Here is a 27,903-nt window from a genome sequence, read left to right as displayed (position 1 = left end):
TCTTGCTGAGCGGCGGCAATGCTAACCACTGCACCACCGTGGCCACCCTACAGAAACACACACATACAAACATTTCTGATATGTTAGTTTACAGTTAGGTACTAAACTGTGCAGATGTCTGTGGCCCAAAGAAAGTGATGGGAATTACATAATTAGTAGAAAGCACGAGTGATGAGTAGGACAGAATGATGGACTTTAGTATAAAGGTTAGGTGTGGCTGAATCTGCCATTTTCTGTTTTAGATAACCAAAAAAAAAAAAAAAAAAAAAAGAAAAATCTTGGCAGAATGTCGAATGCACTGCAGAAAGACACTAATGGAAGAAATACCCTTATTGTCAGTATAATGGCATTGTGAATGTGTCTGAGCTAACATGTTTTTGATAAAACATTTTTATTTGGTTTTCATAACAATGAACAAATTTATTACAAAACAAATAACTACTTACATATTGCCACGACTGATTAATACATTAAAGTTATACAAATCAACAACTATTAATATTTTTTCTAGCAAATCTTTAAGCCAAGACTTATATGAATGTGGAATATTAAAAGTTATCATCTTTATAGTATACAAATCACTACAGCAAACAATTTTTGTCACACTAATAAATTCAACATGTGAAGGGGTAGCTTTACTTTTCCAGTTTTTAATTATTGTTTTCCTAGCTATTGCTAGAACAGACCATAGTAGAGACACTTGCGTTTTTGAAATTATCTCAGGAAATGGAACATTAAATAAAACCAAATATTTGGAAATATTACATCTGTCTGACCATAGGGCTTGAATAATTGTATTCATTTCCTTCCAAAAATGGGAGATGACCTCACATTCATATACCATATGCATTCAGTCTGCTACTATTTCAGAATCACATCTCTAGCATTTAATTCTGTTTGATTTGTACATAACTGTAATTTTGTTAAGAGTAAAAACAAGCTCTGTGCAAGAATTTTTAAGTGAAAATGTTCCAATATAATGAGGATGTAGTTTTAGCTATAGACTTTAATACTATTTTCTTGTTTTCTTCAGTGAAGTCTTTATGAATTTTTGAGGAATAATTCCAATAGGTATTACCTACGTGTGTTAATATTTATTAAGAATTCTAATATTTTGAGGAAGAATATCTTATCTAAGTTAAATATCTTAGTTATCTTTGTGTTCACATAATCTCTTCATACTTGTAGTATTAACCAATTCTTAGAACTGTCACTGTATCTAGACCTTAAGTTTTCAACAGTATGCATTTCAGTGCCATTTAAAAATTGATGCCAATAAGATAAATTATTTTGTTCTTTCAGTTGTATCATTTTGGTGAATATTTGATTTTGAAGCCATCATTTCTATTTGCTATTGGAAATATACAGAAATTAAGTATTTAATACAATAGTTAGAATATACGAACTTCCAGAAAGAGAAAATAATATTTATATAGGGAATTTGATTAGAAGAAATATTTCCATTTACGCAAAAATCTTTTAATAACCAGATAAAACCATTAGTGACTGTTTATGACTGATTATGATATGTTTACTATTTACAGATATTTCTTGGTGTATTTGTTTCCATTTTGAATTATATGATGAATTTATCCATAACACAATAACTTTTACAATTGCTGAAGTAGCATACGATTGACTATCAGGAAATCATATTCCACCATTATCCTAACATTTTCTGTGCCAATTAAAATAAATTCTTGGTTTACTGGGATGCCAAAGAGATTTAAGTAGAATGTTATTTATCGTCTTCATTATTTTTTTTTGATGGACACAGAACTAAAGATTGTATGACAAATAATAGTTTAGGGAGAATTACCATCTTAATTAACATTAATCATTCTTCCATAGTAAAGAAGAACTTATTCCAATTTGTATCTAAATTTAAAATGTTGAAAATTTGTATAATTTCTTTACTATTAGACATAATGGTTATACCAAGATATTTGAGTGTTACTCCAACTGATGTTAGACTATTTTTTGCATAATTTGTTAAATTTTTTATTGATTAAAAATGTACTTGTTTTGTTACGATTAAATTTTAAGTTTGAGATTTCTTCAAACTCTCTCACAAAACTAATTATATGTTCTAATGATTTTTCTGTATTTCCCATTGTTAGCAAAATATCATCAGCAAAGAATTGAGTCTTTAGTTCAAAATCATCATTTATTTTGATTCCATTAACACTATAATTAGATCTAATACAATTAGCAAAGGGTTCTATTGCTAATGCAAAAAGGAAAGGTGACAATGGACAATCTTGTTTTGTACCTTTTTGTAATTTAAAGGAATAAGAAAGAAAACAGCTTATTTTAAGACAAGCACAAGAGTCATTGTAGAACTTTGAAATGAATGCAATTAGCTCAGCTGAGAAGTTATACACTTTAAGGGCTTTAAACAAATAAGGCCAACTGACTGAGTCAGAAACTTTAACTAAATAAAGATTAATGATAGAAAGTTATTTTTTATTTTTATTTGCTTAGTCTATTAGTGTATGGATTCTTATTATATTATCCTGCACTTTTCTATTTAAAATAAACCATATTTGACTGTTGTTAATTAGTTTAAGTATTAGTAAATTAATTATTTTGGCTAAAATGGACATTAACATTTTATAGTCCACATATAAAAGTGAAATGGTCTGTTTGATGAGCACTTTGTAGGATCCTTATGTTGTTTTAAGATAGGTGATATGAAGGAATATTTCCATGATGGGGGAACTTCAGCAGATGTTTTCTATTTCTCTACAGACCTTTTCTAATATTTAATATCATCATCCAGTACTACTTTATATAATTCTGGTATAAGACCATTTAAGCCTGGAGCCTTATTATTTTTTAACTTTTTTTATTTGATCATTTATTTCCATTACATTTTGTTCACTTGTTAATTTCTTTTTGTATATTTTCCCTTAGAAAAGTTTCAACTGTTTCATCATTATCCAATTTATTTACATTTTCATAAAATATTCTAAAGCTCTCAAGAATTGTGAATTTAAATCCTTTTATTTTAACAATATATGCTGGTAATCTTCTATGCTGTATTAAGTTGTCAGTTTTTAATATAATATTGAATACTATAAAATATTCTAAAGCACTCAAGAAAAAGAACTTGTGGGAGGTTGGCGTAATGGTTAAGGTGCTTACCTTATAAACACAAGGTGCAGGGTTTGATTTTGACATGGGGTAATTGGCTAGGCTTAAAATGGCCCATAAGGGTAGTTAGCCTAGTAGTAACCTATGAACCTATGAAGAATACCTTTAATATCTGTTCTTCTTTCTTTTTTATCTGTATGTGTTATGATTTCTTTTATATGATTTAGTTTATTCATTTTCTTTGATCTTATAGCAAGTTTATGTAAGCTTGATGTGTTTACTGAATATGCTTGAAGCTTAAATTTTTTCCTGGTTTATTATGATTTAAAATTTCACCACATTTTGTACTTACGTTTTTAAGTTCCGAATGACTGATAGTATCACTTGGTTTTACATTTAACTTCAGTTTATCTATTTTGGCCTGTAGTGTATTTAATTCCTTGTCCCATTCTCTTGTTTTACTAATGTACCAACTTGTAACTCTTCCATTTAAGTAAGCCTTTAGTGAATCCCACAGAACAATGTCAGATACTTCACCATTTATGTTTATTTCTAGGAAATTTCTGATCTCTTTAATATACCACTCCTTAAATCCTTTTATTTTAACAATATATGCTGGTAATCTTCTATGCTGTATTAAGTTGTCAGTTTTTAATATAATATTGAATACTATAGTATTGTTCCGCGGTGGTGCAGCGGTAGCGTTGTTGCCTCACAGCAAGAGGTTCTCACATTCGATTCTTAGCTAGTGTGCGGGGAGTGCCTTCGGTGTGGAGTCTGCATGTGCTCCCCGTGGGTCGACTGGCGTTCCGAAAGACATGCATGAATGGGCGTGCCTTCGTTGAAGGTTGGGCATTGAGCTGGCAACTCGGCACCATGAAAATCTACTGCCAATCATTAGCGGACCAGAGTTCAGCTGTGGCAACCCCTAACTGGGAAAAGCCGAAAGACAACAACATTGAATACTATAGTATTGTGATCTAATAATGGACATGATACTACTGAAACTTCTCTAATATGTGATATCAGATTGTTTATAACAAACATTTTATCAATGTTTGTGTTTTATATCTATATGAATAATGAGTAAATTAAAGTGAGTTTATTTTTCATAGTTCATGTATATCCTTTAGTTTCATTAGATTTACGAAATTTGATAACTGTTTGGCTGAAGATGTGATTCTGAGTTTCCTATCAGCAGTGGTGTCTTTGTCTGACAAAATACAATTAAAATCACCAGCCATAATGACTTCACCTTTCATGTAATACACCATAGTATCTAAATAATTTTTTGGATCTTCAGCTCTGACGCCTGCAATCCAATAAGAGTTTACTAATGTTTATAGTTTTCTAGTCCACTCAATTACAATGATTAACATAAGTATCTTTTACTTTGGGCATTACTGATGAGTTCTTCCATAGAATGAGTGTCTCTTCTTTTAGCTTGAAAATCAGAACCTGCTAAAATCAAACAATTCTTTAATGATAGTTTATTTACATCCTTATTAAGTAAATGTGTTTCTTGCACAAATACTATTTGAGCTTTATGTAAATGCAACTCTCCTTTTTTAATGGATTATGTAATCCATTAATGTTAATAGATATTAGCCTGACATACAAGGCCATGTCTAAATCAGAATTGATGGACATGCTCCACCTAAAGAAAATCTTATCCCCTCGAGCCACATGATCTAGGGATCTAAATCTCACCACAACAATAAATAGGATGTGCTGGAGGGATAGATTCCTGTCTCAGAGACTTTCCATGCTTTGGAACAAGATTCCAATCTACATTAGGCAGAGCTCCTCACTAACACTCTTCAAGAGAAACCTTGATGAGTGGATGGGAAACAGAAAGTTTACCCCGGGGATCACTTCAATGACTCTGCTGGACAGAGGCACAGGGAACTAATCTAAGGGAGCAGCGAAAGCAAACACATTCTGGCTAGGCTTATAAATGCCTTCAGGCAGATAGCCTAGTACCTACCTATGAACCTACATACATTTAAAATCAGACATTTATATAAAAAAAGGAAAACACATTATAAAATCACATTTATGTACAGAACTTAGTATATCATTTATAAACAGCAATATGAAACCTTCAGCTATGGATAAAATGTCTGAACCAAGTAAAGAATTACCTAATAATATTACCCTAAAACATTATACCATGGAATAACATATTCCTAGTTTGTTGAAATAATCAAACAAACTTCCTTACAACCTCCCTATTAGACTAACATGTTTCTGTTTCATGTTAGTGTGCCTTACATTTTTAGTATATACTGTCTTAAAAAAGCCAATCACTGAGTTATTATGAATGAGAAAAGTTAAAAAGCTGCTCAGATTCTGTTTCTTTTTAACTAAACCAGACTGGTTAGCTCTATTATCATCTTTCCTTGTAACCTCTCATTAACTCCCTAATCAACTATAGGGTGAATCTCAGTTGTTTTTTTTTTAATATTTATTAATTTATAGGTCAGGTGATTTCATACTTTTTCTGTTTTATTTACTATGTGTAAAGTTGTTGACATAACAATGTCCTAACTATATATATATATATATATATATATATATATATATATATATATATACATACTAATCCTGATCTCTTTCTATTTCTGCTTGTATATTTTATCTTATACTATAAATGTATTCCTAAGTTCTATATTTTAGTTATAATCCTAGTATAGAGTACTGTTTAACAGGACAGTTATATTTTCCCTTATGTATCCGATAATATTTAATCTAGGTCTACTGTTGGAATAAGTCCTGTTTCTTTTTTATATGTTACATCTAACGGCATTTGAACAAACATCTGAAAAATCTTCCCTTTAAGATTCAAACTTTCAAATATAAACTGACTTAAGATTTTAAATGTAGTTATTATTAAAAAAGAAACAATAACAAAGAAATACAATCCTACATTTTTTATCTGAAGTGTCTTTCTGTAAGCTACTATATAGTCCATCTTTTGCTATACTGCAAGCATTCAAAACTATTGGATAGTTATTAGTGGTTTTAAAATGTAATCTACTACAGTAAACTCTCAGTTAACCAGCACCCATGGGGATTGGTAGATGCCAGATAACTGTAGTTTCTGGTTGGTTGAGAGTTACTATTAAAAATAGGCCTGACTAATACTGTAGCCTATACTATTTGTTTGGTTTGACTTGTTCTCAGATTGGGGAGAAAGGGAATTTATTCCTATCTTCCTTTTTAAAACTCTAAAACTCTAAAAACATAAGGTAAGTTTCTTTTGGGGGGGGACAGAAAGTGCAACATGTGAAAACTGTACTGTATTTCTTTGACATTTTTTTTGTTGGATGCTTCAGAATTCTGGTTGCTTGAGTTCCGCTTAACTGATAGTTTACTGTATCATTCACTTATCATCTAACATGTAGTTAGTATTATCTCTGTATATGTTTCAAAACTGCAAGTTTAATTGGTCTAATATGTACTGTGTTAAGCTATATTATCAGCTTTCATAGACAAAACACCCTATAGTTCATGTCTTAACATTATAATGCATCACTTCCGGTTCAGAGGATGAGTTAAAAGGTCAGCTTTCACTTTTGGACAGGAAGAAGTAATCTCGATACCTTATAGAATTTTCAAAGCTGCCAAAGCCACACAAAAGTGCTCACAACTCTAATTAGCTTGTTTTAAGCTAATATTCACATTAATGGCACAAAAATAATTTATCTGTTATAACTCACACAAAACTGCTTACAATGTTTGCAAGTGAATTTAAGGCACTTTTACAGTATTTGTTAACCACTCAAACCTTTCCAAACCAGTAAAAAAACAATAAAAAATCATTACAATGCATTTTTACCCTTAAAAAGCTTCTGTATGTAAAGGAATAACATTGTAATGACTCTGCAAACGCTAATAAACTCGCGGCATTCTCAAGTGTTCATTTTTAACCTTTGCTTCAATACACAAGGCTTACTAAGCTACTTTAAACAATAAGTAACCACTAAATATGATATACATATTATGGTAAAGCTCAATCAAAGATACAACAGTGCCTTCAATATCAGGTATTCAGTTACATTGTCAATATTTATATGTGTTGTTTTAGATAAAGCATTCTATCATTCTTTAAAGGAAATATAGCATTTAAACTTATATTAAAAGAATAACAGTTAAGTGTGATCCAGGTTTAATTTGTAAGATGTCAATGCTATACTAATTATTTGATATCAATCCAATAATAGCTTTTACATATGCTTCTATATATGTAAACAGCCATATTTTTTGTGCTTCAGTATAAAATTTCACATGCCTTTCCTTGGTCATTTTACATATAAAGTATTATGTTAGTAGCATACTACTGAACCATGTTAAGATCCCAAAAGGCATATCGGTGAACAATGTTAATACCCCAAAAAGCATATCAAACTACACAAGCTTCATCTCATTAATGATTTACTTTTACCGATATAAATGGGATGACCCCTTAAAGTTCATATACATTAATTATCAACATCACATATGCATTTATTTTCTCAAGTTTTAATATGAGATGTTTTAGATGAAGCAAACTGTCATTCTTTAAAGGAGACAATATTTAAACTTGCATAAAAAATTACATATATGTGAGATCAGACTTTAACTTGTGAGGATGTCAATGAAGCACTAATTATATGATACCATTCCCATATTCTCTTTTGCTTGTGTAAGCAGCTACATATTTTGTAAATTAGTATGTAGCCTAACATGCCCCTTCAGTGTCATTTTTGTGTTTCTAGTATTATGTTTAATAATATATTACTAAACCCTGTTAAAATTTCAAAAAGTGTGCCATTTACCAAAAACTTCATCTTATTAATGATTAGATTTTAATGGTATGAGTTGTTTAACTAGTTTAACTTTAAATGAAATCAAATAGCTTCAATTTCTTATGTAACTAAAAAAAAAAATAATTCAGCCATATCATATTTAAAATGGAACTAGTAACCCATATGAAGAAAGGAAAGAAATAAAAAAAATAAATGATTTGCCTTATAAAAAGTAGTATTTAACGAACTACTGTTATTTATTTATTTATTTTATTTATTTGTAATTTGATTACCGGGGAAGTCCACTGGGCCGAATTGACCCATTTTCAGTGGAGGCCCGGGGAGAAAAGCTCCAAGATGCATTATACAATTTAGATACAAATAATAGTTAATATTAAAGATCTTATGCAGAATAGTTACTGATAAATGCATTCAATATCATGCATAGTTAACAAATTCATTAAGCTTGAAGGTAGGAATCACACAGTTTCATTTGAGGAAAACAGATATGGGTTAGGTGTGGAAACAGTTTACATAGAAACCATTTAAGAAAATGTAAATACGCTTTACATACACACATTAACAGCAGAATGCTATTTACAATATTTACAAGGTTTTTAGTTTATCTATCTTCATGGATAGCTCACTGATGTTATGAGTATAGACTGTATGCCTCTTTTCACTGTACAGTCTTGCACACTGGGTTTAGAGTGGCTCATTCTGAGATAGTTAGTTCTTTTTAGTTTTTTTGACAGGAAAAAGCAATTAACATTTTTCAAACTTTTTTTGTAGAAAATCTTTCAGAAGTTGTTAAAATTATACATCCATCATACTTTGAAACATTTTCTTTACGTTTTCTGTAAAAATTCTGCCAGAGATGTTAAAATGAAGCAGAGCAAAAAACATTGCTGTTAACTGCTCACCATCTTGGCCACATTTCATCAACTGACACAGTAAGTTGGTAGTGGCATGTGACAACTGCTGAGGATGCTTTGTATGGACTGCTGTTACTAGAGAGGACAACAGCAACAAAAGGCACTTATAGTATCTATGAAATGAGACTGGGAGGTAGGAATGGTTGGCAGATGGACGCTGTACAGTAAATAGGGGCTGGAGGAAATGGCATGTTAAACTCCAATATTACACTGTCTTCCTAGCAGTGCTAGGGAAAGTGTAATAGATGAATACAAGAGTCAGTGGATTAGCAGAAAATAACCTGCACGACCTTCAAATAAGAAACATGGTTGATGCTGAAACCTTCATTTTTTTTTCATTATCCCAAAATGCAGTGATTTAGTGCTGGTTATATTAAGTAGGGTGACGCACAGGTATGGTAGTGTTTGGAAATTTATTTTTGTACAGACGTATTATGCTATCTGTTTTGCTGTCAACTTAGAGCCATGGAATACTGGTTTCTTTGAACCTGGGCTGTAGTCATGCAGTTAAAGTGCTGATACCCAGAATGACTGTAAATATTAACTAGACATTTTACACTGGGGGTACAGTATTATCCTTTCATTATAGAGGCATATATGCAGTATAGCAGTCATCTACAAAATGCTTATGGTCCTTATTATACAATCATTTAAAAAAGATGGAAATTAATTTCATTTTTAAGTTGCTATTTTTGCAAAATGTTACATCGTATTTTGTACTGGGAAAAATGTTTGGTGATAATCCTACAATAGTATATGTGTGCCTCTGAGGATATAAGAAAAACAGATGTAAGCCAAGACTCTATGAGGTGATCAGTCATTTATCAAACCACAAAATGTTCTGATTCTTATTAATGATTCACACAACTCAAAAAATGCATTATTTGCCTCTATTCTTCAGCCATACCTTTCAATATCTTAACATAAAAAGTCTGGAAAAAAACTAAAATTATGTGGGGACAAAGGCCTAAAAATGTGGACAGACTTGACAATTATTTTTATAAACTTAAGTTGCTGAAATAACAGGATTTGAGTTATCATGCATTTTTATGAATAATATGACGTCAGAAACTCAAACGTATGTTATTATTTGCTGACTTCAATCCTCAGTGAATTGCCAGAAGAGACACATTTTATGAGGAAAAGACCAATAACATGCAGCAAAAATCTGTATATTCTGTGAAAATCTGGACAGGTCAGAGGTACATCTTCAGCCAAGTGTCATATGCATTTACAGTTTTTGCTGGAACTTGTGGCCTTGTAAACAACAAATGCATAAATATCAAGCTTTTTTAGACTCATTAATTACTGAACTTCTATCTTACTACTACTACTACGTTTGTCTTTTTCCTCTTCAAGAAAAGTAATGGTTAAATACTGTTTATTTATTTACGTTATTTAGTTGACATTTGGTTACCGGGAAAGTCCTATTGGGTGAAAACCCATTTTCCAATGCAGCAACAGAAAAAAACATAAAGCTATTACATAATTAGTCACAAGATTAAAGTAGTCAATATACAGACGAACAAAAAAGAAAGCACATACATACATTTTACATGAAAGATAAACAAGTATGTCTGAGAACAAGAATAAATAATATTTTACAGACAGATTAAACAATTGTATTTCCAAACATATATTATACATGCAAATAAGAAGTTATGTACTCACCATAACTTTCCATGTTTGTTGTCTATAATCTCGCCTTCATTCTTGCTGGTTGGGATCGGAACCGAGCATCAGTTCTGACTCGGCCTAATACTAAAGCTTGTGAGTTTCCACTGGCTCGAGACTATACCGTATCTCACCATGCTTAGGGAAGATAACCCAGATCTTGTTTGCAAAATAGTAACACATTTTTAAAATATATACAAAATCCAAGTGGTAATAGTATTAGCCTATGCCTCAAGAGGCAAGAAGGGAAGCAGAGAACACAATTTGCAACCAATAAAAATTTCCTCTCAATCCTCCAGGAGCGAAGGTTGGGGGAAGGAGGGTGGGACACAAGAATGAAGGCGAGATTATGGACAACAAACATGGAACATTATGGCAAGTACTTGTTAATGTTATGTTGTCCTATCTCGCTTTCATTCTTGCTGGTTGGGACAGAGTCCCTAGCACCTTCTTTTTTGGGTGGCTCAAGGGAATAAACTCTTCACAAAAGTGGAACCAAAGGAAGCCCTGTTACGGGAGGCCACGACTACTTTGTAATGAGTGATAAAGGTATGAGGTTTGACGCATGTGGCTACAGCACAGATTGAATCCATAGGTAATCTGGCCTGAAAGGTGGTCGAAGTTGACACAGCTCTTGTTGAGTGGCCTCTAATCATTCCTGGCAGTTGTTTATGTTGAAAATTATATGCGTGGGTAATAGTGTCAGTAAGCCATTCTGACAAGTGATTTTTTGATATTGGTGCACCTTTTCTGTTATCTGAGAAGGAAACAAATAACTGGTCAGATTTTCTAAATTCCTTTGTTCTATGCAAATAGAACCGTAACTGTCTGTGTACGTCCAATTGGTGTAGCGAATATTCTGCCTTGTTGCCATAGTTAGAAAAGAAAACAGGCAGGTCAATGGATTGATTTAAGTTGGTTTCAGAACATACTTTGGGAAGGAATGAAGGATTTGTTCTAAGAGAGACTCTGTCTTTGTGAAAAACTAAGTAGGGAGGGCATATGGACAGAGCTTGAAGTTCCAAAACCCTCCAGGCTGAAGTAATAGCTACCAGAAAGGCTGTTTTCCAGGTTAGAAATTTTAGTTGGCAAGAGGAAGCTGGTTCGTATGATGAGAGAATCAGAGTAGGCACAATACCAAGTTGAGGTCCCAAGGAATTGGTGGTTCCCTTATTGGAGGCCTTAGTAAGAATGTACCCCTCAGGAAAGCTTTGCATAATCTGTTAGACATTATCTTTGATCCCATGTCTCCTATGTGGTAGTTAGATATGGCGGCTAATTGTACTCATATGGTAGTTGCTTGTGTGCCTTCATTGAAAATTTCTGATAAGAAATCTAAAATTGTACTTACGGGGGCTGTGAAGGGGTCTATGTGATTCTTAGAAGCCCAACAAGAAAATCTTTTCCATTTGCTAGCATAAAGCTTTCTAGTTGTTGTCTTATGAGCTGAAATTAGAATATGTCTCACTGCAGGGATATGCCTGGAAGCTGGGTTAAGATTGGAAATGGAGCAGCCAAGCTGTCGGTTTGAGGGTCTGGACAGAGGGATGGAGCGTTCCTGACTGATGAGTCAGAAGATCTGCTACCGTGTCCAGAATCTACGGCTCTTCTCGGAGATGGGGCACAGGAAAGGAAACCAGATCTGATGAGGTCAGTATGGAGCGAAGTGTATTAACCTTCAACTCAATGATTTGGCCTTCTGTAGAACTTTGGGGATTAAAGGGAACAGGGGAAAGGCATAAAGGAGTCCTGGGGGCCAATAGTGAACGAGTGCATCCTTTGGCGACTCCCCCGGTGGGGGAATTAGGGCAAGCTAGCTGCTGCATTTGGTGTTCATGGACATGGCAAACAGGTCACAGCAAGGCTGGCCCTACTTGTGAAAAATCTGGTTCACAATTTCCTGTTTTTAGGGACCACTCATGAGGCATTAGAATTGCTCTGCTCAATTTGTCCATTATCTCATTGGATTTCCCTGGAATATGCACTGCAATCAGAAAACGTTTTGAAGAGATTGCTCACTGCCATACTCTTTTAGTCTCTGGACACAGGGGCTAAGATCTGGCTCTGCCTTGTTTGTCGATATACCACACCACTGACATGTTGTCTGAATTGCAGTTGTACCTGGTGGAAGACAGTTCTAGAATGCCTGCAATGCCAGAAGCACCGCTCTCATCTCTAGAACACTGATGTGCAAGTGGTACTCATGTTCCTGCCAAGTTCCTTGGATGGTCTTTACCAGATAATGCCCCCCACCCTATTTGGGAAGCGTCTGTGGTCACTGTAGCTACTGGTTGAGGGAGAGTGAATGGCCTGCCTAGAGTTACCTGGGTGGACTGAAGCCACCAGCATATGTTTTTCATGCAGGAGTCTGTAATGAAGATCTTGTGGGACATGGGTAACTCCTGCATGGACCCTTGAGCGAAGAGTAGCCACTGTAGGACTCTCATATGTAGATGTGCCAGAGGTACTAATTTTATAGCAGCTGCCATAGTGCCCAAGACCTTTAGAACCAACTTTGCCTGTACTTTCTTTTTTGAGAGCAAGATGGACACTAGATGTCGCAGTGTCTGTACCCTGTCATGAGGCAATTTTGCTACCATGTCTTCTGTGTTTAAGTCTGCTCCTATAAATGTAATATGCTGTGATGGCAACAAGGTAGATTTTTCAAAATTTATGGTAATGCCCATTTCCGAGCAAAGATGAACAGTGGTGTCTCTTGCCTTGGTTAGTAGATCCTCGGTGGTGGCAGTCAGAAGCCATTTACCTAATTATGGAAACACCTAAAATCCTAGACGCCTCAAGTGAGCCGTGACTACTGCCATGCATTTGGTAAACACTCTGGGGACTGTAGTGAGACCAAAGGGCACAACTCGGAATTGGTAATGACTGGCTCCCAGCCAGAAGCATAGATGTCTACTGGATCGCCTGTCCATTTTTATATGATAGTACGCATCCTGAAGATTGATCGAGCACATCCAATGGTCTTTTCCCAGAAAGGAAAGTATAGATTGCAATATCACCATCCGAAACTTTGATTTTTTTATTAACTTGTTCAGCCTGCTGAGATCCAAGATGGGTCTCCAGTCCCGTTTTTTTGGAACTAAAAAGAACCTTGAGTAAGTTCCAGATCCAATTTGGTCTGCGGGGACTTCTTGGATGACTCTTTTTCTTAGCAACTTTTGTATCTCTAGAGTTGTTTGATTCCTTTGACAGGGTGGAATATCTGAGACTGATCTTGTTTTTGGGGGTGGGGTGGAGAAGAGTATGTTGTATCCCCTGGATATTACTGACTGTACCCATTTGTCTTGAGTGATATCTAGCCAGGCTTTTGGGTACAGTGATAGTCTGCCCCTGACTTCCTCCACAGGTGGACAGGCAGGCCTCCTTTCAGGATCACTGGAAGGGCCTGCCAGAGAACGTATTTCTGTCGCCCTGATTTTGCAGGCCCCCTCTGCCATGAAGTTGGCGTCTTCCACTGTTATTTCCCCCTCTGCCTCTGGGGAAAAATTCACCACATGCATCTGGTGAAGCTCTTTGAGATTTACGGAACCACATTTTCCCACCCTTCTGGCCTTTGGGGTAAGGCCTGGTAGGGAGGGAAAGATGTACTCCCACAGCAGACAGAGTTTTGCCTTCTTGTTCGCACTTGGTCAGAGTCTCTTTAACTTTAGGCCCGAACAAGGACAAGCCGTCAAAAGGGGTGTTAGTGAAGGAAGATTTGAAGGGCTCAGCGAGCACAGATGATAGTGGTAACAAGACTAGCAAAAAACTATCAAGCTATTAAACGCACCACACTAAGAACAAGGTAATTATATAACTGCTCTACCTTTTTTTTTTTTTTTTTTTTTATTTATTCACACAGGGGAGAGAAAGAGGCTAGAGAAGAGGTCTCTAACTAAAAACGACGATCTCCTCTAGCCAGAGGAGATGCCTCTAACTTAAATGACGAAACCTCTTGGAAGGGGATTAAGCAGAAGTGGAGCCCTCTAATTTAAATGGGCAAGGAAAGGAAAAGGTGAACTCTCTAACTTAAACGGGTTCGTCAAAGATAACAGAAGCTTTTAGTAAAAACGGGATGGGGAGAAGCTGTAGGCTGAACAAAAGTGATGGACAACCACAAACAACCACAACAGTGAAAAAAACTAGCAATTCACCACAAGGTGATACCTAAAACACTATAACTAACTACAAGAACAATATTTATTCAAAAACTATTGTTGAAACAGAGTAATAATAAAAAATATTTTCACTTAGCCTGAGTCTAGTGAGAAACACCCGATCTAGTTCAAATGATCACTGCTGCAGTAGCCTTAGTTATATGGATTATATCCTGCCTAGGATATAAAAGCCAGCCAGCTTATAAAACTTCAGGATACCTGCCCAAACCATTAGTCAGTTCAAGCTGAGCTCACTAAAAGACAAATTTGGGCAACAAGCCCTTCAGATCTTTCATGCCAACTGAGACAGGAAGGCTGAGCCCTGAAAGGACAATACTAGAAACAACAAAAACAAATGTCCACACTCTGGCACAAAAAATACACCAAAAATAAAGGAGGCAGATGGTAGGAATGGTCACTGCAGCAGTGATTATGTGACTATCTACCATTATGGTAAATTTACTTACACAACTGTAATAAGTTCTTCATACTGATCACTGTTGCTGTAGCTTAATGTATAAGGGTAGATTTCAACAGCTTAAACCAGCTAGGAAGATGGATAGGGAAGGGTCCAGGAACCCCTAAAGAATGGTCCTAGCAAAGCCTGACCTAGATCTGGAAAATAAATTAGGTTGTAGTACTTTGTAAATGTATGCACCCAAGACCAAGCTGCTGCATGTAGAATACTTCCACAGTCCAACCTTTTCCAAAAAGCCATAGATGAACCCAAGGCCTTGGAAGAGTGTGCTTTGACCCTGCCTGAAATAGTTTTGTTGTCATAGGAATAACAAAAGGTAATAGTCTCAGACAACCACTTGGAAATAGTCTGTTTTAAAACAGGTTTTCCCTTTTCTTGTGTTCACAAAAATGAACAACCACTCAGAAATTCTGAAAGATTTTGTTCTGTCAAAATAGTACCTTATCTGTGGATATCCAAGCTATGAAGTATCCTTTCTCCCTCATTTTTGGGTCCAGGGGACAACACAGGGAGATGAACAGCTTGGCTTAAAATAAACTATGATATCACTTTAAGCACAAAAGAAGGATTAGTTCTCCACGAAACCCTGTCTCTGCGGAACATGAGCCAAGGGTGACCCATCGTAAAAGAGCTTGTAACTCGTATACTCCTCCTGCAGTGGTCAGAGCAATTAGTAAAATTGTTTTCCATGTTAAGAACCTCAAGTCAGCCAGATTAGCTGGCTCAAGTGGAGCAAGTGTTAGCGTTTCTAACAAAACATTAAGATCCCAAGGAGGCGCCACATGTTTTCTTGGTGGTCTCTTATGCAATACCCATTTCAAAAACATTCTGACATGAGAATGCCTTGAAAAAGGAGGATCCATAGGGCAGACATGCTGAAATAGACTGCAAATGAACCTTGATAAAGAAAAAAGACAGGTCATAGGAAAGTAATGGAGCAAATACTGTAAAACCAGAGAAACAACAGCCCTGAATGTGTGCTGTTTATGTTGTTGGCATCAGCTAGAAAATGTTTCTAATTTGCTCACATATGATTTCCTAGTAGCAGGCTTTCTTACCTCACTAAACAGATGCCTAAAAGGTATTAAGATCCTGTCATCTACTCAGTCACTCATTTGCAGTTGGGATGTATCAAACAGCCTTGTTCTTTTGTGAGTAAATCCAGTTTGTGAGGAAGCTTGGGGTAACTGCCCCTGGCCAACTCCAAAAGATGGGAAAACCACTGTTGCCTGAGTCAGAATGGAGTCATCAAAATGATCTTGGGAAATTCCCTCTGGTCTGAATCTTCATATGTACCCTGGACATCAGTGGAAAGGGTGGAAAAGCTTACAGGAGCACTCCTGTTCAAGAAAAAGCAAAGGCCTCTGTCTTCCAGGCCTTCTTGCATGGAGTCCTGGAGCAGAATTTTGCCAGTTAACTGTTCACAGAGGAGGCAAAAATGTCTACTTGAGGAACTCCCCACAGATGGATCAATTCATGCAAGACCCCCGATCCAGTTTCCATTCATAAGGGTGTGCTTTTGTCCTGCTCAGCTTGTCTGCCACACAATTTTGCTCTGAATGAACGCAGGATTCTTGAAGAGTGACACTGCTGTAAAGCTATATCCCATGCTAACATGGCTAGTCTGCAGATGGTTTAAGATCTGGATCCCTTTGATTGTTTATATACATTACTATGCTATGGTATTGTCTGCAACAACTTGAAGTGATCCTGGGGTCCAGAGGTGATTCAGAGAGCTGAATGTCTTGATGACAGCAAGCATTTTTTTCACATCTATGTGCTTGCACCTGCTTTGCTGCCCTAGATCTCTTAATTTTTTTTTCCTCTTGACACTTCTCCCAAAGCAAAGTCTGAGGAATCTGTAGTGACTAACTGCTTTGGAGCAGGAGGGGAAAAGGGAAGACCTGGATTTAGGGATATTTCCACCACATGATTTCTTTTCTCACAAATCCCAGAACTGGAATCTGAGAAGATAATGGGTGTTGGTAATGGACTGAAAGAGACTACAGATACCATTGTCTCTGTCTCAAGGGGAGTCTTGCCAGCAGCATCATGAGATTCATAGATGTCATGAGACACAGTTTCCTGAGGTATTCCCTCCAAGTGACCTAAGTCTGAGTGGAAAACCATTGAACTAGATATAAATATTGACATATTTTCTCCTCAAAAGCTGAGTACAGCGAAAATGCCGTTCAGCGAATTCGTTATTGTGGGGGGGGGGCTGCCCCCCCCCCCACTAATTATATATGCCAACTCCAAGATCATACTAACATCAGGAAAGGGCAAATTTTCTGATCTTCATGTACTGTGATCTTACTATTAATACTTCGTTGGACAGCATTTTTGCTGTAAATGCCGTTCACTGTATTAAACTTTCAAGGAGATAATATAGACCCATTTTTTCCTACCAAAGAAAAGCTCTTTGTACTGAGGTGTCTAGGAGACATCCCAGGAATACTATCCTGTGTGATGGAGTCAAAAAAGACTGGAATTTTCTCTTGGAATCCAAGGCTGCATAGGAGATTGCTCACCCAAGTGAGTAATTTTGACGCTTTGAAAAATATTCTGCAAAGATAAGCAAGTTGTTTAAATATGGAAAACTGGACAGCCTGCAGCCTAAAAAAGGCTATGACAGGAACTAGACAGGTGACAACACTCTCGAATTAGTGGATAGCCCTAAGGGTAAGGTAAAGAATTGATAATGTGATTCAGGCACAAATAAGCTTATGAACTATCTGAAATCTGGATGAATCATTTCAAGTTAAGGTTACCAAAAAACTCAAAAGAGGAAGAAGAGTAACAGGTTGTGAAGTGAAAGCATTGCGAACATGGGTACTATCACATACAGGTTTTGGAAAGAAAGGTCCAGAAATGGTTTCCTGGAATGTTATTTATTTTTTTGGCACCAAAAACATTCTTCAATAAAAACCTTTTCCCAACTGGGAAGGAAGAACTGTTTCTACTACCCTTGAAATAGAGTGTGCTGTTGGACAAAAAGGAAAACAAGGGGGTTAGTCTGGTATGTCACTCATCTTGTGCATTCAAATAAGACGATGAGGCTTGGGTGTTTAAGTAATTTATTACACACAAACACATCAGGATGGATGACTGAAACATTAAACTTAAACTAACTAAATGACTGACTGCTATACACATAAATGCTTTCACTTCGGCTGCTCACTCAAAATGGCACTCTTGCTTGCATGTGCTCAGTACTTATATGCACGTGTCTATTAACTGGAATGGCTCTTAAAGGTAGAAACACACTTTGATCTACATCCTCCCTCTTTGACTATTCTGTTCTGCAATGAAAATGACAATTGGATAAGCATGCAAATTATACAGATATACACATAGGATTAGATCTTGAGATATGATCTGACCTTGTAATGTAATAATTAGAACTGGGTTTAGCAATAGGGACAGTCAATGGGGAATGTTCTTCTTCAGGATTTTCAGGGATACTTTCAAGAACACAAACAGATGATGAAATGTTCTCTGAAACAGGAAAATTGGATAAATCACTCTGAGAATTAGAGTCCCTATTACAGGCAAGATGCTGTAACACCGGCTCGGATACTAGTAGTAAATGTTTCCGATTCCGCCTGAATTCCATCCCTTGACTCAATGATGTACGATCTCTGTTCCACACACAAATGTTTCACAAGTCCTATTCGGTCAAATCCTTTTGCTGTCTGCATCCTCACTCTTTCTCCTTCTATCATAGTAGGACTTTTGGGGCAAATGCTTCTTTAGGAGTTGAGCTTTTACTGCTCTGTTGTTTTTAACACTTGGAGTCAACAAATTCATACTGACTGGTAGTGTGGTTCTGGTTTATCTTGACATTAATCTCTGGGCAGGTGAATCAAGTAAATTGTCGCGAGGAATGTTTCTGAGATTAAGCAGAATAAGAAAACCATCAGTACTGTCTCGTTTACACTTCTCCAACAGTTGTTTTTCACTTTGAACTGCACATTCAGCCAGGCCATTCGATTGTGGGTATTCAGGACTACTAGCAATATGAACAAAATTCCACATTTCAGCAAATCTTTTAAACTTCTGACATGAGATTGGGAAGTAGGTCAATCTTGAACCAATTTGAATGAGTCTACTAACACCAAGTAATGTTGACCATTCCAATCGAAAATATCTGTAGCTACTGTCGACCAAGGTAGTTCAGGAATCTGGCTTAGCTGAAGTGGTTCTTTTTGTTGATGCAGTTTAGTACCATTACAAACAGAACAAGCTAAAAGGTCTTTCTCAATATCTTTTGACATAAAAGACCAAAACACTAGTCCTCTCGCCCTTATCAGCTCCTGGGTGGCCACGATGCAAGATTGTAATATACTTTTGTTGTAAGCATTTTGGAACAATCACTTTTGGACCTTTCATGATGATACCATCTTCCATCAAAATTTTGTCTCTGTAAGAAAAATACTGCTGCATATCTAGTGGTAAATGAGCTTGTTTTGATGACCATCCTCAACTGATAAAACAACTGGATTTGAAGCTGTGTGAGTTCTAAGCTCATCAAGATGTGTGGAAGAAAAATTTCTCACTTCCATGGCTTCAAAATCAGGGTGCTCATTTTCATGCTGTTCAGTAGTTTTTCTGGGTGATCTGGATAAAGTATCAGCAAGATAAAGAAGATTGCCTTTTGTGTAAACCAAATCAAAATTGTACTTTTGCAAGTTCAACACCATGTGTTGCAATATCGCAGGAGCTGCATGCACTGGCTTTTTTAAAATAGTAACCAAAGGTTGGTTGCCAGTCTCGATTTGAATAGGTCGGCCATAAATATCATCATGGAACTTCAAACATGCAAACACAATGGCCATAGCTCTTTCTCTATTTGAGCATACTGCACATCAGTTTGGGTCAGAGTTCTGGATGCATAGGCTACTGGTCCACCCTCTTGAAGAATGACTGCACCAAGACCAAACTTCAAAGCATCACAAGAAAGAGTTACAGATTTGTGAACAACATAACATCTCAAAGTGGGTGGACTGGCAATTCTCTCTTTCAGGACACCAAATGTTCTCTGGTGTTACTCCAACCAAGACCAAGTCACATCTTTGCATGTCAGCTCTCTTAGTGGTGCCGAAAGGTCACTCAAATCTGGAATAAACTTGCCCAAACAGTTGACCATGCCAAGAAAACACTGTAAAGACGTGACATTCTCTGTAACTGGCATCTCAAGAATTGCAGTTTGCTTGGAAGGATCTGGTCATAAGTCTGAACTAGTAAACAAACGACACACATAAGTAACTTCTTGTAGCCTGAATTTGCATTTCTGAGGATTTAGCTTAAGATTCACTTCACGAGCATGTTCCAGAACTTTCCTGAGTTTTCTATCATGTTCAGCTTCACCACTGCCTCCTACAAGAATACAATCTACTATAATAGCACATGGACAGCCAGAAAAAATTTGTTCCATCACATGTTAAAAGACTTCACTGGCAGAATTTTGACATTCTCAAAAATCTGTACCTGCCAAATGGAGTACTGAAAGTGGTTAGCAATGAAGATTTTTGGTCAAGCAAAATTTGCCAAACTGAACTTTTTGCATTTGACAGAAAAAAACAGTGGCATTTGGCATAAGAGCAGCAGCTTCCTCAAATGTATGCATTGGACAATGAGGTCATTTTAGTGCTTTGTTCAAATATCTTGGATCAATACATATTCTAATATCATCTGAGCTTTTCTTATGAGCTACCACTATTGACAATACCCATTCAGTTGGTTCTTTTATTGGACAAATTACTCCTAGATGCACCATTCTGTCTAGCTCAGCTTTGACTCTGTCTTTCATGGCTACCAGAACTTTCCATGTTGGTCTGATAACTGGGCTTACCTTGTGGTCTAACTTCATGGAGTACACAACTGGGAGTTTGCCCAACTTGTCTTCGAAAAGATCAGCATAGTCAGAAAAAACATTTTGTGGGAAAATTTCATTGTTACATGTGCTTACATGATGGACTTCTGGATTAAATGAAAGCAGCCCCATTTTCAAACTGTCTCAGAGGCCTAACAATGACTGCACATGCCTCTTGACTATGTAAAATTGCAAGTCATAGCTGTTCCCAGAAGAATAACATGAAAGCACTACCGAGCCTTCAGGTTGAATTTCTTCACCACCGCAAACACACATTTTGCCAGATCAAGCTTCTTGCCATCTTTTACTTTCCAAACACTTCTGCTGACATAACATTGCACTTTAAACCAGTATCAACATTGTGCTCTACAGGTCTCCCATTAATGAGAACAGTACAAAATACTTCATTCTTTGCCAACAAATCTACTACATTGACTGCTTCATCAAGCACAGACACACCATCTACATAAAAAGTAGGGTCACAGCTTTCTAGTTGATCAACTTGCCTCTTTGCTCTTTGAATACTCTCTTTTAATAAAAGAATGTGCCCCTTTTGATTTACAGAACCTTTAGAAATGATTCTACTTTTTACATGTGTGGCACTGCTGACCAATAGTTAAGCACTTCTATCATTTGGGTTCGTGATTACCTCCACAATCATGATAATTGACTATGAGGCCTGTCACAAGATTTGCTGACTCACTCCTCTGCTTTACTGAGTGTGCCTTAGGTTTTACTGTAGCTGCTCTGGGTTTTGCTAGGAAGGCCCAGGGCATGGCTCTGCTCTTAAGCCTGTATCCTTTAACCTCAAGTTGCATACTATCAACCTTAAAACTGGAAGGCACTGCAAGCATGCTTTTCTCATTTGTAAACATATTTGTGTGCTTTTCTGTGAGCTCCTATATCTGAGAAATCTCTATGATCTTATTCAAAGTTAAATCACTGCCTCGAAGCAAAATCTTTCTCACTGCATCATCTTTAATACCACATACAAGTCTGTCTTTTATCAACTCATCTCTTAAATCACCAAATCTGCATGATTTTACCTTGTTTCTCAAGTCAGTTATATATGCTGAAAAAGTTTCCCCAGGCTTTTGATCTCGTGTAAAATATGTGCCTTTCCACTGTAATATTTGTTTGGGGGTTACACATTTCTCTAAATTTATGTTTTAAGCATCCAGGGTCTTCCCGCGTTTCAGCAGTACCACAATATGGTGATCTTCCCCCTCCCCTGCATACACAGCTGGGGCATACACAAATGACCATTCACTTTCAATGGCTTCTGAACCAGCTAGATTGAGCAGAATAAATGCCTTTGTATGTGTGCCTTTATCAGAAAAAGCAGCCTGAATGAAAATATCATACTCTTGCTAAAACACTCTCCAGTTTTCAGCAACATTATTATCAAATACAATTGGAACAGGTCTGCGAAATCCTTCTGCCATGCCAACAAAATGCTTCTGTAATTATATTCAAATGCACACCCCAGGTACTCAAAAAATATTCAACTGCACAACAGTCCCTTTAAAATGACTGTATTCTGCAAAATAAATGTACTGTAATACTGCACACACTTGTGAACACTTTGCACACCTTGGATATTTCGAATAGCTTTAGTCAATATGAAAAAGTAGCGCATAGTGAAAAAATATGGTTGTTTTCTCCTTTTTATACGTTTTATATGATTCGGAAGTTATTTCAAGCATTTTTGTAAGCATTTCGAGTACTTTTTATCAATATATCATAGTTTTGAATGTTTTGTTTAATTAGAAAGTCGTCTTGAATGGTTTTAATGCTTTGTTTTATATCCATTGAGTACAAAAATCATTTAAATGAGTTTTAGTACCTGGATTTATCCTTCTGACCTGTTTGCAAGTCGTTTGAGCTTTGGATGATTCAATACTCTATATTCCTTCAATTGTAGCTGTGCTCCTCATGGTCTTGAAGAAGTTTCACTTTGGATCCCATTCTGACACCATATTGTTCGTCTTGTGCATTCAAATAAGATAATGAGGCTTGGGTGTTTGCTTAAGTAGTTTATCACACACAAACACATGAGGATAGATGACTGGAACATTAAACAAATTAACTAAATGACTGCTACTCACATACAGGCTTTCACTTCAGCTGCTCACTCAAAACAGCACTCTTGCTTGCATGTGATCAGTACTTATATACATGTGCCCATAGAGTGGAATGGCTCTTAAAGGTAAAAACATACTTTGATCTACATGATGGATGTGGAATAATTCCCTTGAAGGGAGAAATTTCTCCCAACTTCCATCTGTAACCCTGCTGAATCAGTCTCAAAAACCTATTTGTCTGAAACAATAAATTGCCAAAAAGACAAATGGAGATTTAGACTTTCTGGAACGGATAAAGGGGCTGCCAGGGTTGGGGGGGGGGCAAGGTTGTTTACATAGTCATTCTGATTTGACTGTCCTTTATTCTGGGGGTTCCTGTTTCTTTTAAGAACCTCCTTGTCAATGTTTTTAAATGTCAGCTTACTAGCATTTTGTTGAGACTGTTTATTCTGTTTCCAGCCAAAACTGGACAACGAGCAGAATATCCCTTGGAAAATTTGGAGAAGGAGTGCTAAAAAATCTGAGAGACTGCTTGTATCAATTTACCTCTCTTATCACATTTGTGGCAACCTCTGCATCAAAGGGTACAAAACTAAATCTCTATCTACAGGACAATTTAAAATCTAATTGTTTACATCTTCTGGGAGGTTCTGAGAATGTAGCCAGGCAAACCTCTCCAACACAGTACCAGTGGCAACAGTCCTGGATATAGTATCTACATTAAACATTGAGTAGTGACCTAACAAAAAGAAGAAACTAAACCACACAAAGCAGATTTTTCCTCACAGGAGTGAACTACAGATAAAACATTCATCATGCTTTCGCAATTATTCAGAATAAACTTTAACATATCAGCCTGTCAATTCAAAATTCTAAAACATACGTTGCAGAATCCTACACATTTTTCTCCAAACTTATTAACTGTTTTCCCATCCTTGTCAGAATGGGAAGGATTAGAATTAACAAAATTTTTGGCAGCAATGAGATTAACTAAAACTATAGCTGCTGGATCAGGTCTGGGATTAGTGAATAAACATTTGAAAGACTGGAGATCTCTGTACATTCTGCCTGCTTTCTTAGCTGCAGAAAGCTGGCTATCAAGGAAACCACAGGCTGTGACAAACACATTCTCCAGTGCTGACAGCACAGGGGGGAACGGGATGAATTTCTAGGAATTCCATTTACAACAATTCATGGTATTTTCTGAGGGGCCGAGAAATCTCAGTGTTCTCCCACTGAAAAAAATGGCTCATTCAGGAAACAGTCTCAGAAAAAGAGAATCCCTGAGAGGGAGAGGGTCTTCCCTCATTCTGAATCAGAAATCTTGAGAAGCAAAACCTATATAAGGATAATCACAAGGCTTTCTTTAGTTATGTTAGGAACCTGGGTGGGAATTCCCAGATATGCTCAGAATTAGTCCAAAATGACAAAAAATACACCGAACCCACAGACATTGCCAACATCCTAGCTGACAGGTTCAGTGCAAACTTCTCCCCCCCCCCCACAAAAAGGGCAAATATCTATCCCAGCAGAGTGCTGCCCCCCTGACATCTCAGATGCTCAGGTAAGAGCCGCCCTCTCCAAAGCAAAAAACACAGCATCAATGGGACCAGACGGTGTCCCGGGCTGCGTCCTACATGAACTCCAAGAAGAGCTAAACCCACACATAAAACTACTGTTCAATCTCAGCCTTACTACAGGATATGTACCCAAAGAGTGGCGTACATCAATGGTGGTCCCTCTCCACAAAGGTGGTGCCTCAACAGATCCTGGAAACTATCGCCCCATAAGCCTGACTAGCTTGGTCTGCAAAGTTATGGAAAGGATCATCATGGACCTCATAAATAAAGATATTGGGGACCTACAGACACTGGATCCTACCCAGTTCAGCTTTGTTAAGGGCAGATCCTGCCTCTTAAACCTGGTCGACTTCTTTGAAAGAGTCACCAAGGCCATTGACGAGGGGAAGGTGGTCCACACAGCCTACCTGGACCTCGCAAAAGCCTTCGATACAATACCCCACTTGGGCATTATAGATAAGCTCACCAGCTTAAATATAAACCCCTATGTCACTAGATGGGTTGCAAACTGGCTCAAGGACAGAACCCACATGGTTAGAATTGCTGGAGCCATGTCAGACTCCAAACCAGTTACAAGTGGCGTCCCACAGGGCTCAGTCCTGGGACCTCTCTTGTTCGGTATATATTTTTCGGAGGTACAGGCCAACAGGGAAGGACTGTGGCTGACTAAGTTCACAGATGACTGCAAACTAGGCGCCATAATCAACTCTCCAGCCTACACAAGCATCCTACAAAAGGGCCTCATAGAAACAGACAACTGGTGCCAGAGCCATGGCCTCAAGCTAAACGCCAAAAAGTGTATAGTCATCCCCTTTGGCAAAAACAAAGTGCCCACAAATTACCACATAGGTGGTAATCCATTAAGTACGGAAGAAGTAATTAGGGACCTGGGGACCCAAGTTGATAGCAATCTCTCATTTGAAAACCACGTGGCCAAAGTGGTTAGAAAAACATTTTATATAGCCCACCTAATCATGAAGGGATTCACATTTAGATTAGGAGAGGTCATCGTGCCTCTTTACTCATCCCTCATCAGGCCCATAATTGAGTACAATGCCCCTTTTGGGATGTACCTTACCAGACACCTGCAGCAACTGGAAAGACCCCAAAAGTACCTCACCAAGAGGATCAAAGGGCTCAAACAGATGCCCTATGCTGCCTGGTTAAAGAAACTCCAGCTCTACTCAGTGGCATACCGCCTGCTCAGAGGTGATCTGTGCCTGACATATAAAGCCATGTCCAATGGACATGCTGCACCTCAGAAAATCCAAATCCTATCAAGCTACGTGCTCAAGAGACTTGAACCTCAGCACTGAAATAAACTGGACATGCTGGAGGGACAGATTCATAACCCAGAGGCTCCCTTCACTCTGAAATAAAATTCCAGTCAGAGTTAAGCAGAGTCCCTCACTGACTCTCTTCAAGAGGACTCTTGATGAGTGGATGAGAGATCGTAGGTTTACCCCGGGTATCACTTCTGTGTCACTGTTAGACAGAGGCACAGTATACTAACCTCGAAAAAGGGCATAGCAAAATTAATTTAAAATGGGTGGGGAAAACCAAACACACTCTGGCTAGGCTTATAAATGTCCTAGGGCAGATAGCCTAGTATGAACCTATGAACCTATGAACCTGTTTTCTTCAGATTCAGTTTCTTAAATCTTCAGGAAAACAGGAATTCCTTTTACTTTTAGCAGGAGCCACCTGATAAGAAGGGACCACAGCCTGCTCTAAACCCTGAGTAACATTTCTACTCCTGTCCAGTGATGCAGAATATGCATGTTTAGTTTTCTGTTTTTTTTTTACAGGAAAGTTGAGGCAAACAGGTTATTAATGACATCAACAGTTTGGATTCATGCCTGTAACTCAACCTGTATCATCACAGCCTTGCCATGTATAGTTCAAAAATGGGCAATTTTAATTTGGGTACTAGGAACCAAAGGTGATTATTTACCATGAATATTTTGTAAATATTAAGCAAAAAAATACCTTCAGGTTTAAGTAGCTTTCATCTGGAACAGCCTACTGTTGCAGTTAAGGTCTTCCACTTCACTTAGGGAAATTCAAAATAGTTCTTTATGCAGCCTAAATGATCATAAACTGAAATTAAAAGTATATACTAGCTTCAGGAAGGACTCCCAGAAAGGCCTAGAGGATGATCAAGCTATATTTTAAATGTAAAAGAGTTACCACACCGTAACTTAATAGTTACCATATATTGACATCAAAACAGACTTTCTTCTCTGTCATGTCATACCAATGCTGCATGTTCCTCCTTATTCATTCCATTCATAAAAGTTAGCAAATGAGTTCAGCAGCTTTCAACTGGATAACCTAAACAGTGATTTAAGGTCTAATACAGAACATATACCAGCTGGCTTCCTAGTGAGATCTAGTTTTTACTTCCACTACACTGTAATACTGCAATGTTGTCTTGGAAATTAGGGTTGTCCTTGCCATCCCATATTGTAATAAATACAAAACAAAAACTAGTGCAATATTTCTCCAAGCTTTATTAAGTTAGTCCCTCACAAAAATCATTATAAAGGATGATTGTATCCAATATACAAAGTTTATAAAGCTTGGAAAGAAACACCAATTTTTATTTTAGTTTGTAAAGGATAATTTATCAAACACACACAGTTTGCAAATGTACAACACCATTCTTTGTTTTGTTTTGTTTTTGTTACTACCTTGCCACTTCTTCCTGAAATTTACGGTGCCCCAAAAAAGTCCTTGCACACAGTTATAAGGAAACTCAAAATGTTTCATTTTCAACTAAATGCACCAAAGGTGGCATAAACTGCTTTGGATCTTTAGTATATAAATGGCTTAGTGAACGTAATGGCAATAAAAACAAAATGGAAAAGAGGGTGGTAATAGGTGCTGTTATCCTTCTGGTATGTGACTTTTACTGCACAAAAACACAAGTGGGGACTCTCTAACGAAATATACTTAGAATACTATTCTCAGATTATCACCCAAAACCTGATTTTATTATCAGTGCCGTCTCTTGACTGGGACAACAGTACAGATTAAGTAATAAAAAATACTTGTTCTTTTATACCTTTGTTTGTATGTTTTCCATACTTATTTTAATCATCCATAACTATGAATGGTGAACACAGCCTGCTTTCAGGTACAGCCCAAGAAAGCAAATCAGCAATGAAAAAACACAGTAAGCATAGACAACATACAGCAGTAAAACATAACAATGTGTTCCAGCACCCTTAG

At 37.0% G+C, this 27,903-nt stretch overlaps 1 protein-coding gene across 1 annotated transcript in view; it reads right to left on the bottom strand.

Annotated features, from left to right (window-relative positions):
- CACNA1F (calcium voltage-gated channel subunit alpha1 F) overlaps positions 1–27,903 on the bottom strand; it is a 4,101,209-nt gene that overhangs the window by 1,052,601 nt on the left and 3,020,705 nt on the right. The gene's annotated exons all lie outside the window — the stretch shown is intronic.

Source organism: Protopterus annectens, chromosome 8.part0, assembly GCF_019279795.1.
Source record: "Protopterus annectens isolate FY-2018-M chromosome 8.part0, PAN1.0, whole genome shotgun sequence".
Classification (NCBI taxonomy): domain Eukaryota; kingdom Metazoa; phylum Chordata; order Ceratodontiformes; family Protopteridae; genus Protopterus; species Protopterus annectens.
Note: the sequence above shows the minus strand (reverse complement) of the source record. Positions and strands in the feature narration are given on the sequence as shown.